Source organism: Mus caroli, unplaced genomic scaffold (assembly GCF_978045245.1).
Source record: "Mus caroli unplaced genomic scaffold, Mus_caroli_1 scaffold_10, whole genome shotgun sequence".
In the NCBI taxonomy this organism is placed as follows: domain Eukaryota; kingdom Metazoa; phylum Chordata; class Mammalia; order Rodentia; family Muridae; genus Mus; species Mus caroli.
The window spans coordinates 50,904,952-50,915,701 of NW_028227265.1; the positions used below are offsets into that span (position 1 = coordinate 50,904,952).

General features: G+C 43.5%; 1 protein-coding gene and 1 pseudogene across 3 annotated transcripts in view; both read left to right on the forward strand.

Annotated features, from left to right (window-relative positions):
• The window catches only part of Lsm6 (LSM6 homolog, U6 small nuclear RNA and mRNA degradation associated), a 41,728-nt gene extending 32,854 nt beyond the window's left edge, over positions 1–8,874 (forward strand). For both annotated transcript variants that reach the window (XM_021170412.3, XM_085843801.1), the window contains exons 5-8: positions 6,630–6,767; positions 7,097–7,199; positions 8,043–8,156; positions 8,396–8,874. The gene's annotated coding sequence lies outside the window, so the exon portion shown is untranslated. The remainder of the gene's footprint in view (positions 1–6,629; positions 6,768–7,096; positions 7,200–8,042; positions 8,157–8,395) is intronic.
• Positions 7,177–8,874, forward strand: LOC115031772 (cytochrome c oxidase subunit FA4-like; annotated as a pseudogene). The gene is made up of 3 exons (XR_015048625.1): positions 7,177–7,199; positions 8,043–8,156; positions 8,396–8,874. The product of XR_015048625.1 is annotated as a cytochrome c oxidase subunit FA4-like (transcript).
• Positions 8,875–10,750: the final 1,876 nt, after the last annotated feature.

Below are 10,750 nucleotides of genomic sequence, written 5' to 3' on the forward strand. Positions count from 1 at the left end.
CATGTCAAGAATTTTATCATGAAGAAGTGCTGGATTTTGTCAAAGACTTTTTCAGCATCTAATGAGATGCTCATATTTTTCTCCAGTTTGTTTATATGGTGGATTGCAATGAGAGATTTTTGTATGTTGAGCCATCCCTGCATCTCTGGGATAAAGCATACTTGATCATGGTTGATGATTTTTTGATGTGTTCTTGAATGCAGTTTGCAATTATTTTATTGAGTATTTTGCGTTTAGGTTCATAAGGAATATTGGTCTGTAATTCTCTTTTTTCATTGTTGTTGAGTCTTGGTTTGGGTATTAGGATAATTGTGGCCTCAAAAAATGAATTTGGTAGTGTTCCTGCTGCTTCTGTTTTGTAGATTAATTTAAGGAGTGTTGGCATTAACTCTTCTTTGAAGGTCTGGTCCTAGACTTCTTTTGGTTGGGAGACTTGTAATGACTGCTTCTGTTTCACTAAGGGTTATAGGTATATTTAAATTGCTTATCTGGTCTTGATTTAACTTTGGTAAGTGGTATCTATCAAGACAATTATCCATTTTTAAAATATTTTTCCAATTTGACAGAGTACAGGATTTAAACGTATCCTTATGATTCTCTGGATTTCCTAGGTGTAATTGGTGTAATATCCCCCCCCCGCCCCATTTCATTTCTGGTTTTGTTAATTTGGATATGTTCTCTCTGCCTTTTAGTCAGGGTTTGTCTATCTTGTTGATTTTCTCAAAGAACCAAGGCTGTTTCATTGATTGTTTTTACTCTCTTTGTTTCTATTTTATTGATTTCATTCCTCAGTTTGACTATTTCCTGCCATCTACTCCTCTTGGGTGTGATTACTTCTTTTTGTTCTAAGCTTTCTGGTGTATGGTTAAAATTACTTGTATAAAATCTCAAATTTTTTATGTGGGCACTTCATGCCTGCATAAACTTTTCCCTTAGCACCACTTTTATTGTGTTCTGTAGTTTGAGTATGCTGTGTATTCATTTTCACTGATTTCTAGAAAGTCTTTAATATCTTTCTTTATTTCTGTCTTGCCCATTTGCCATTCAGTAGAAAGTTTTTCAGTTTCCATGGGTTAATAAGCTTTCTGATGTTGTTTCTCTTGTTGTTGATAGCTTTAATCGTAGTTATTTCATTTCTCTTGCATGTGTTGAGACTTGTTTTGTGTTCTCCTATGTGGTCAAGTTTGGAAAAAGCTCCATGAGGTACAGGTGAAATGTCCTATAAATAAATATAAATCTTCTGTTAGGTTCATTTGGTTTATAAAGTCTGTTAGCTCCAGTATTTCTGTTTAGAACTGTCTGGATGACCTGTCCATTGGTGAAAGTGGAGTTTTGAAAGTTTTCCTGGGTAGAGTAATCTGGGCTTGCATCTGTGGTCTCTTAGAGTCTGCAGCATATCTATCTGTAAAGGCCTTTCTGTCTTTTAGAGTTTCCATTGAGAAGTCAGATATAATTGCAATAGTTTGCCTTTCCATGTTACTTGCAGCTTTTTAATATTTTTTTCTTTTTCTTTTTTTTCCTTTTTCTTTGTTTTGTATTGTTTTGTTTATTATGTGAAAAGGGAACTTTATTTTCTGGTCCAATCTGTTTGGTGTTCTGTAAGCTTCTTGTATGTTTATAGGCATCTCCTTCTTTAGGTTAGGAAATTTTTCTTTTATGATTTTGTTGATAATATTTTCTGAACCCAAAGGTTTTGTTCTTTTTAACTATTATTTTTAGGTATGATGATCTTTTCATAGTCCCAGATTTCCTGGATGTTTTGTGTCGGAGTTTTTAGATTTAACATTTTCTTTGACTTATGTATCTATCCATTTTTCAAAAGCATGTCTTCAATGCCAGAGCTTCTCTCTCCCATCTCTTGTATTCTGTTGGTGAGGCTTGCCTTGTAGTTCCTGTGTGAACTCCTACATTTTTTATTTCTAAAATGCCCTCCGTTGTTTCCTTTATTGCTTCTATTCCATTTTCGGGTCTTGGACAGTTTTATTGTTTTCTTTAACTGTTTGTTTTCTCCTGGTTTTCTTTAGCTGCCTGTTGTTGATTGTGTTTTTAAGCTGGTGTCTTGGCATCTGGATTTGGGATGGTTACAGTCTAGGTGCTGATTTCTGGTTTTGTCTTTGCTAGGTGGGTGTTTTGTTCTCTCTGAATTTTCTGAGACCATGATGGCCATGTGCTGCCCGTTGAGCTATTGTCATCACAGGGAATGCCTGCTGGATGAGTTGGGGGGAGGAAGGTTAGAAGAGATCTTGTGATTCACTGGGGATGGGGCCACAGAGAACAGGGAGACCACAGCAGGTTTCCAGGTACAGAAGTGGGAATGAGACTGGGGGATTGGATCTCAGGAACAGAAGGAGAGGTGTGAGTCCATCTTCAGGCCACTTGTTACCTTTGGAGGAGCAGCCCTTCTGGTTAGCAGAGGCTCCTGTTGGTGTTGGGGTCTGGGACAAAGTAACAAGTGGGGGAGGGAGGTGGGAGGAGATGGTTTGTGGGATCCGCAGGAGATGCGGGCAGGAGTGAGGAAAGGGACATCTGATGTTCTGTGTAGTGCTAGGGAAGAGACTGGGGGATTTCGGTCTGGGGGACAGAGAGGAGAAGGTCTTCAGGCAGCCTAGCTGGTTTTCAGGTAGATGTGGCCTGTGTTGAAAATATTTTAAAGGAAGCAAACATACAAGCCTGACACAGACTTCGATATTTGGAATTTTGGTATTTCTCGCCACTAGGCAAGATAGGGGATGGACCCATTCATTTGTTCCCACTCCAGATAGGCAGGAAGCTTAGATGTCCCTTGTCTATTTTTTTCCTTTTCTTCTTTCTTCCTTTGCTGGAGATTGGGTCCAGGGCCTCATGTGTGCCAAGCACCACTCTATCCCCTAGCCACATCCCCAGCCCTAACCCACTGCTTAGATGCTGTGACTACTTTTGTTTCGGGGAATAAGTTGCAGGATGGAAGGAATGAACATAGTTGATGATATTTAGATACTCAAACGTAAGTGCTGCATTGATTTTTAACAAAGAGACAATGAAAAATACTCTCATCATTTAAAATTGTTCTCTGAGAAAATTAGCCATAGGGGAGGGCAGGGAAAACACATGCAATGTCCAAAAACCTAAGGAGGACTTGGGAAGCGGAGGCATGTGTTAGTGTTATATGTTATATATAAGTTAAAATATACACATTGGGAGGGAATGCTTCACAGTCAGTTCACTGGGTGAGAGCAGGCTTAGAACATCAGGTCCACAGTGAAAGAAAGTTCCAGGTCTTATCCAGACCTTTGCTATCATCATAGAAGCTGGAAACTGCACTGCTATCATTAGTAGGCCCTGAAGAATCAACACACTATTTTTTGATCACATGGTGGCCATTTGAAACCATATAGAGGCTGGGATGGCTCGGAATTGTTCTGATTAGTCCTGACTTCAGACAAGTTAACCTTTCTCTTCCTCAGTTTCCTAGTCAGAATGTTTTACAGGGTAGTGGTGAGAATTATGGTAAAGTCCTAGCTGTGTGAGTCCCTGAAGAGCACGGACTTCTGAACAGAGAGATGCATGCATCTTGGTTGGCTTGTACCTCCAGCTAAATTGTTGTTGTTGTTGTTGTTGCTAGGTTGTTGTTGTATGAAATATATTTGCATGAGTGCACATGCTCATGCCTGTGTGGAATCCAAAGAAGGAGACCAGGTGTCTCCTTCCTGTCACTTCCCACCCCCATCTCCAGCCTCTACAGCCCTGGGATCACAGGTTCGTGCTGAAATACCTGGCTTTTTCATGGGGATCCAAACTGAGGTGCTTATTTTTGGGTAGCAAGAGTTCTTACCCATTGAGCCACCTCCCCAACCCTCTGCTAAATTATTTAATATGTGATTCACAGGATGCCTGGTACTGCACCATGGTGCTACAGCACTGGAGCTAAGCAATTGTAAACTGAGTCTACTAACCAGGGGCTAAGTCTACAGAAAAGACAGCAGACCTAAAGCTGATCTGCTGCAGTTCAGAGCAGTGGTAGGCCCGGTGCCTACGTGAGGATCAAGTGCAAACACAGTGACAATACATAGCAACTGTGGATGGAGAGGCTCAGCACAGTTCCTCAACAGTGCCACTGAGCAGGTTTTCAAAGGGAACAGGAAATTCTCTCTGCGCACAAAGAAAATCTTCTCTTTGTATGCTGCTGTCCCAGCACGGGCCACATCTCTGTGGTCATTTATGGCATTGTTTGTAATTTTCTGCGGCTACACTAGTCTCAGTTACCACTCCCAGAGAGAAGGAAAGTGCCTGCTATTCATCTTTATAGCCCCAGCACGTGACCTGTACTTGGTGGGTGGCATTTAGTAAAGGTTGGCTCAGACCACATTGCCGCCATTTATAACATTGACTGCCACCAACATCTCCCTTTCAGATACTGAATTGAATGTATTTATTTTTTCTAAGCTTTCTAAGTGTCAGGCAGTTTTGACATCCTCCATTGCCTCCTTAACAAACAGTTTTCAAAGTTTGTGGGTTCTTATTTTTTTTACTTCCATTTCCTCTATCGGCAACTCAGTTAAGGGGTATGGGGAATATCACTTCCTCTCCGAATGCTTCCAGCAAGTGGCTGACCCCACCATTACAACCTCTTTCCAGCTCACTTCTGCTGGTCTGTTCATCCTGCCTATCTATCCAGACTCCAAGATTTGAAGCAACTTCTCTTGCTTCTAATCGAGTTGTTCTAGCCATCTCAGACACTGGCAACCTGGGTTTTAATCTTCTTCTGACAACAGCTTCTAATCACTGCTAGAGTGTCCAGTCCTTACTACATCCTCATGGGAAATTATATCTTGCCTATTTCACAGATGGGGAAATTGGGGTGCTTTCGTATGAACTTGCCAAGGTCACACAACTGGCATTTCATATCTAACTCTAGAGCTGCGGGGGGCGGGGGGGGGCGAGTATTTCACTGTGTAGTCCACATTGAACCCGCACTCACTCTGTAACCTGGTCTGGTCTCAACCTGTCCAGTATCCTGTCTCAGCCTCCTGAGAGGGTACTCAGATAGTAAGCATGTATGCCATCATACCTGACTAGAGTTCTTGACCTTGCCTCAAGCAAAATGGCCCCTTCTAGAGAAAACCTGTTGTTAGTTTCATATACAGCTCTGTTTGCACATGTTGCTTTGTAGTTACTAACAATTGAAATGTAAATGTGGGCCGGGGATATTGCTTAGTGATAGAGTGTTTGTCTAGAACTCACCAGTTCTTGAGTAGGTCCTCAATGTACCAGTGAAAGAAGAAGAGGGGGCAGGATGTAGGGAATGAGGGATGGAGGGAAGAAGAGAGGAAAGAGGAAAAAGAAAGAGAAGACCCCTCCATGTTAGTGAAAACGCTGTTTGTCTGCACCATTCCATGGGAGAGAGGAGGAGAAGATGAGGGAACAGACTAGCCTTAAGTGATTCTGGTTTTTAATAGTAGAAACTATAAAAAAAATATCTAGAAAAAAAAGGCAAAATTAAAGTTGAACTTGGAGAGAAACATAGAAATTTCTTTCTTAGAGACAATCTGAGTACCTCGGAATCTGTAGAAACTTCTATTTACTTTCATTTTCATTTATCAAGACATTAAAATGTTCGTTACAATAAAGTCAGCTCAAATCAGCAATGTCCATATAGAAACACTGGTCAGCTTGGATGGAAGTTCTTCCTGGCAGAATGAAGAAAAGAACCGCAAGTGTGAGCTCCACACATCGTGCTGCATGAAGATGCTCTCCATCCCGGAGGGCTGAAGGAAGGTGTCACTGGTGGTGCGTATGGACCAGACCTGAATCCACGTAAAGATGGTATAAGAGCAGCTCATTTTTCTACTGTTGTCTCTAAACAAAGCATCAAGCACATGTATAGTTCTCTCACTGGAAGAGATCTAAGAGATTATTCAATTCAGACATTTTATTTTATACCGGGGGCAACCCAGAGAAGTTAAGTGATTTGCCAAAGAATACAAACCGGCTGATTTATAACCACAGAACTCACCACAAGACTCCTGTGTGTGGCAGTAATATAACTGCTCTGGTCAGGGCCGAGGGATGACAGTGTAATGGATTTTGTCCTGCTAATCTATCAAGACCCAGCCAAACTGCTAGTATGAAATGCCCTCCAACAGCTTCGTGAAAGAAAGGAAGGCTTGCTTACTTTGTAGGACATACAGCTGGGTGTTCATTGGGGTGCTGGGGGGGGGGCGGACCTGGGATTCCGTCCTGCTCACTGCTCTCTTGCTCCTGATTCTTTGCCTGTTCTCTCTCACTGTCACACTCCATGGGCTCCTGGGGACTTCAGGGTACCTCTGTGAGCACAAGCACCCCTGGCTCCCCCGCTATGCTTGTGAGCCCTTCCTGTGCATCCTTCCCTACACCACATGCTAACTTTGTACTGTTTTACACCTCGGTGGCATCTTGGTATATGAATATATTTCCATTCTATAGATGAGGATGCAATGGTACTTGGAAGCAGAGCAGCCCTGAGCAACCCCATTGTTGTAGCTCGAAAGCTCTGTGCACTTAAGTAGAATCTGGGTGGACTGGGAACCAGGCTTCACCTGTAAAATGGGATGGCAACACTGCAGCCCTCAACTCTTGCTTCCGAGGTAACTTTGCTTTGTTTTTCGTGACAGGGTCTCTCTGTGTCGCCCTGGATGTCCTGAATCTCACTCTGCAGACCAGGCTGGCCTTGAACTCACAAAGATCTGCCTGCATCTGCCTCCTAATTGCTGGGATTAAAGGCGTGTGTCACCACCACCCATCCCAATGAGGTGACTTATTAGCTACTTTGCTAAAGTACCTGCTCCCATGTAAGCATTGCACACACACACACACACACACACACACACACACACACACACACACTGCTATATGTCTTACACATCTTCTATATGGAACCTTGCCACTGTCAGACCTGCCCCTATAGCATCACCTCTGTTCATCTACTTTCCCTGGCACACACTGGTGCTTGCCTACCAAGTGTGGTTCCTGAGCACTTGACATTCTGCTAGTCTGAACTGAGATGTGCTACAAGTGAAAGATATGCATGGAGGACCTGGAGAGATGGCTTAGTGGTTAAGAGCATTTTCCATTCTTACAGAGGGCTGGAGTTCAGTTCGCAGGACCTATGCACAGCACAGAGGTCTGTAACTCCAGTTCTGGGAATTCTGACATCCTCTTCTGGTTCCACACCACACATGAAGGCAAAACACTCACACATGTAAACATCTTTTTTAAAAGGGATAGATGCTGAACACCAGAGACTACTGTGTAAAAAGTGCAAATTATCTTGCTAATAAGTTTTTGCACCAGTTACATAAGAAATATTATTTCTAATATATTCAACTTGTAGATATCCCCAAATATATGACATTAGGTTTAGTTTTTACAAGACATGTAAGGATTTTTTTTTGTATGTGTGGCTCCATTTTGGCTCAGCATTGTGGAATAGCTTTCTACGCACCATCGTTGTTACTGTTTATTGTTGGTCCACTATGGATTTCTACGCTCTGTTATTGTTATTGTTTATTTGTTGGTCTGCTGGTCACGAGTGTGGAAATGACAGGCGTCATGTCAGGCATCACGTCTAGGCTGTGTCTGGAGGCAATCTTCTCATCTCCAAAAGAGATGTCCCCTGAGTGACCAGTGAGATGAAGTGACCACGCAATCTTAGAAAACATGGTGAACAGCAGTTCCCCAAATTTTCCAGCCACTTAAAATTTCTCATGTCTTAGGAAGGATTGAGATTTTTTAAATCCTAGTGGGACAGAAACTCAGAGGCCCAGGATTTAATACATTTGGTTTCATTTGGGGTGATGGTGATGGAGTGGGGGGTGCTGCAGTCCCAGGTCACAGGAGGTCAAATTCCCTGAGTGCTTATAGTCTCATTTACCCAGGCAATGGTAGTCCACCCAACATGGTCTCAGCCAGTGCTTTGTTTAGTAAGACACTCTCCTCAGTGTTCTGAAGTGGAGACTGCGTGCCTAGTGGTGAGACAACGGCTCTCTCGGGAGAACTGTCTCACCTGTCCCACTTTCACCATCTAGGGTCCTCTCAGTGGCACCCTGCACTCATCAAGACATTAAAGCTGACCTAGGTCATGCCACCCACCAGCACTCTGAGTCTCTTCATCTGCCATCAAGATGACAAGGATGATGCTGGTATGTGCTGCCCCTGGGACTCCATTTTGAGAACCACAGTCTCTCTGCTATTACCGGAGGTGATTCTGGGTTGTTTTTTTTGTGTTTTGGTGGTGGTTATTTGAGACAGTCTCTCTACATAGCCTTGACTGTCCTGGAACTCACTCTGTAAAGCAGGCTAGCTTCAAAATCAGAGATTCCCCTGCCTCTGACTCCTGGGTGCTGGGATTAAAAGCATGTTTTTAAAACCCATCTTGCAGGTAGGAGGTCCTGGGTGACTTTGGACGTCCGCTCAGCCAGGTTGCAGAAGTGGCTTAGCGTGTGTCCTAATCTCGCTGCGTGTAGGTTGGCCTGTGCCACAAACATGCTCCACCAGCTCCTTGGGCAAGCAGAGAAGCATCCCAGCGGGGTACTGGAGCAGCACTGTATGTGATGCGCTTGGCACTGTTCAATCTAGGGACAGGAAGAACAACCCAGAGCCTTGGAACAAACTGGGTCCCAATAAACAATAGAAGTTCTACCCAGTGACTGTGGACTACAGCAAACTGAAGAAGGAAGGCCCAGACTTCTAAACTCTGAAGTTCACTGTAAAGCTGCTGATAATGAAGGTCTTTCAGAAGCCATCCGCACAATTTTCCACGTAAGCAGGAAATACATCTCTGAATGCATGAAATCATGTTGATTTTTTTTTGGAGTTTATTACACTGATGAATAAATCTCTGAAACTTGAAAAAAAAAACATCTTGCTTTGTGTTATTTTTGAGACACAGTTTTGCCAGGTAGCTCAGGATAGCCTTTAATTAGACATCTTTTTGCTACAGCGTCCTGAATGCTGGGATTACAGGCATGAGCCACTATGCCCAGCTCTGGTGATTCCTTAAGTTTGTGAATTTCAGTTTTTGTATAATCCACGTGGAAAGAGTACTCTACATGAAATTTTTTAGCACGAAGCTTTACTGACGGCTGTCAGTCCCAGGGGTAACCTGTTCACCCCGTATTGACTCTGGAAGCACAGAATGTTAGGATAGGTTGGCTTCAAACATCTTCCCTTTGACAGACAAACCAGGATGGAGCCATCTGCCCTCTGCCAACTTAGGTGACCACACCAGGCACACGTAAAACCAGTCCCAGCTCTTTCTAGCTCTTCTCCCAACCTTGAGCACAGCCACAGTTAGAGGCTCAGGGTCTGAATGTGCTTTTAGAGAAAAGTCATGGGATTTAGGTTGGCTTTAGACATGGAAGAATAGTTCCTATTGGCTCTAAGGATTAATGGTAACAGCCAATGTACATCCTGTTAGGGGAAAGACTGGGAGAGAAAAGACAGACTTTATAGGGTGTGTCTACACAACTCTGCCTGGCAGCTGCCCCACCCTGACAAGAACAGTGTGTGTGTGTAGGTGAGTGTGTGATTTTCAAGGTTCATGGAAGCAGATGGTAAAACATGACCTCTAGGTCTAAAGTGGGGAAGTGTGGTAGGCCTGGGAGTATGCCCTCTCCTCTTTTGGCCGCTGTTTGATCTCTTATTGCTGAAAGACTACCACACAGCTACCAACAAGGGTTCTGGGAACATTCTCAGGTTGTTCTTGTGAAAAGAACATGGCCAATGCTTTGGGTGCCTCCCCTGAGACTTCTCCTTCATCTCACTAGGCACTATCTATCTGATAATTCCTAGGAAGCTGAAATCGTGACCCTTGCGGAATCGAGCCTTGTAGAGAATAAGGCAATCGGGAAAAGGCACTGTCTGCAAGACCCTTAAGAAGAGTTGGGGAGATCATGTTCCTCCCTCTGCATTCACCATAACCCAACCCTGGAGGAGAGTGTGTGCATAGCATAGGACACACTGCGTGGGGCATCTGGATTGCTTTGTTAGGCGGGAACCCCTGCTCGTCCCCTGCACAAGCTGGGAAACCCCATCTGTCCTCCTTCCCCCATCCTCACCTGCACAGTGAAAACTCTGGGCTAACACATCTTTCCTGGCTCTAAATTTCCTGCAACTCGGTCATGAGGCCCACACAGGAACTCAGCTCTTTTACCTTATATGGGCACAATCCCATCTGGTAGCTCACATGTCATCACCCTGTGCCCAAGACCTGTAAACCCCCTTGTTTTAACCTGGATATGTGATGTCACTGACCTTCACCTGTGAGATCGGTAAACCCACTTGAGACCTGCCTCTTAATAAACCTGCCTTTATCCACTTTTAGTCTGGTCTATATCTGTGTCACCACGGGAGAGAAAAAGCCCACTTTCTTCTCCTACTACTGTCACCACTAAAGTATTTTAGATTTTTTTTTTTTTTTGCCTTTTAACCTACTGTAAAAAGAGGAGGGTATTGCTTTGAATTACAAATAATAGCCAAACTTTATCAGTGCCTGAGCATGGGACTATCAAAAGGTTAAAAAAAATATTTTTAAATGCCTAAGATTGCGCTAAATATCCTAGAACCCCTGTAAATGTAGAACTAGTCCTGGTGGGAGTGTTATGTGACCACACTTTCACTGTGGAGACTCAACACATACATCTGATCACCCCAGATAGGGATCCCACAACAGACAGGACAGATAGGACTCAAAGACCACTGCATCACCAAGGTCCACCCCAGCATGGGTGACAGC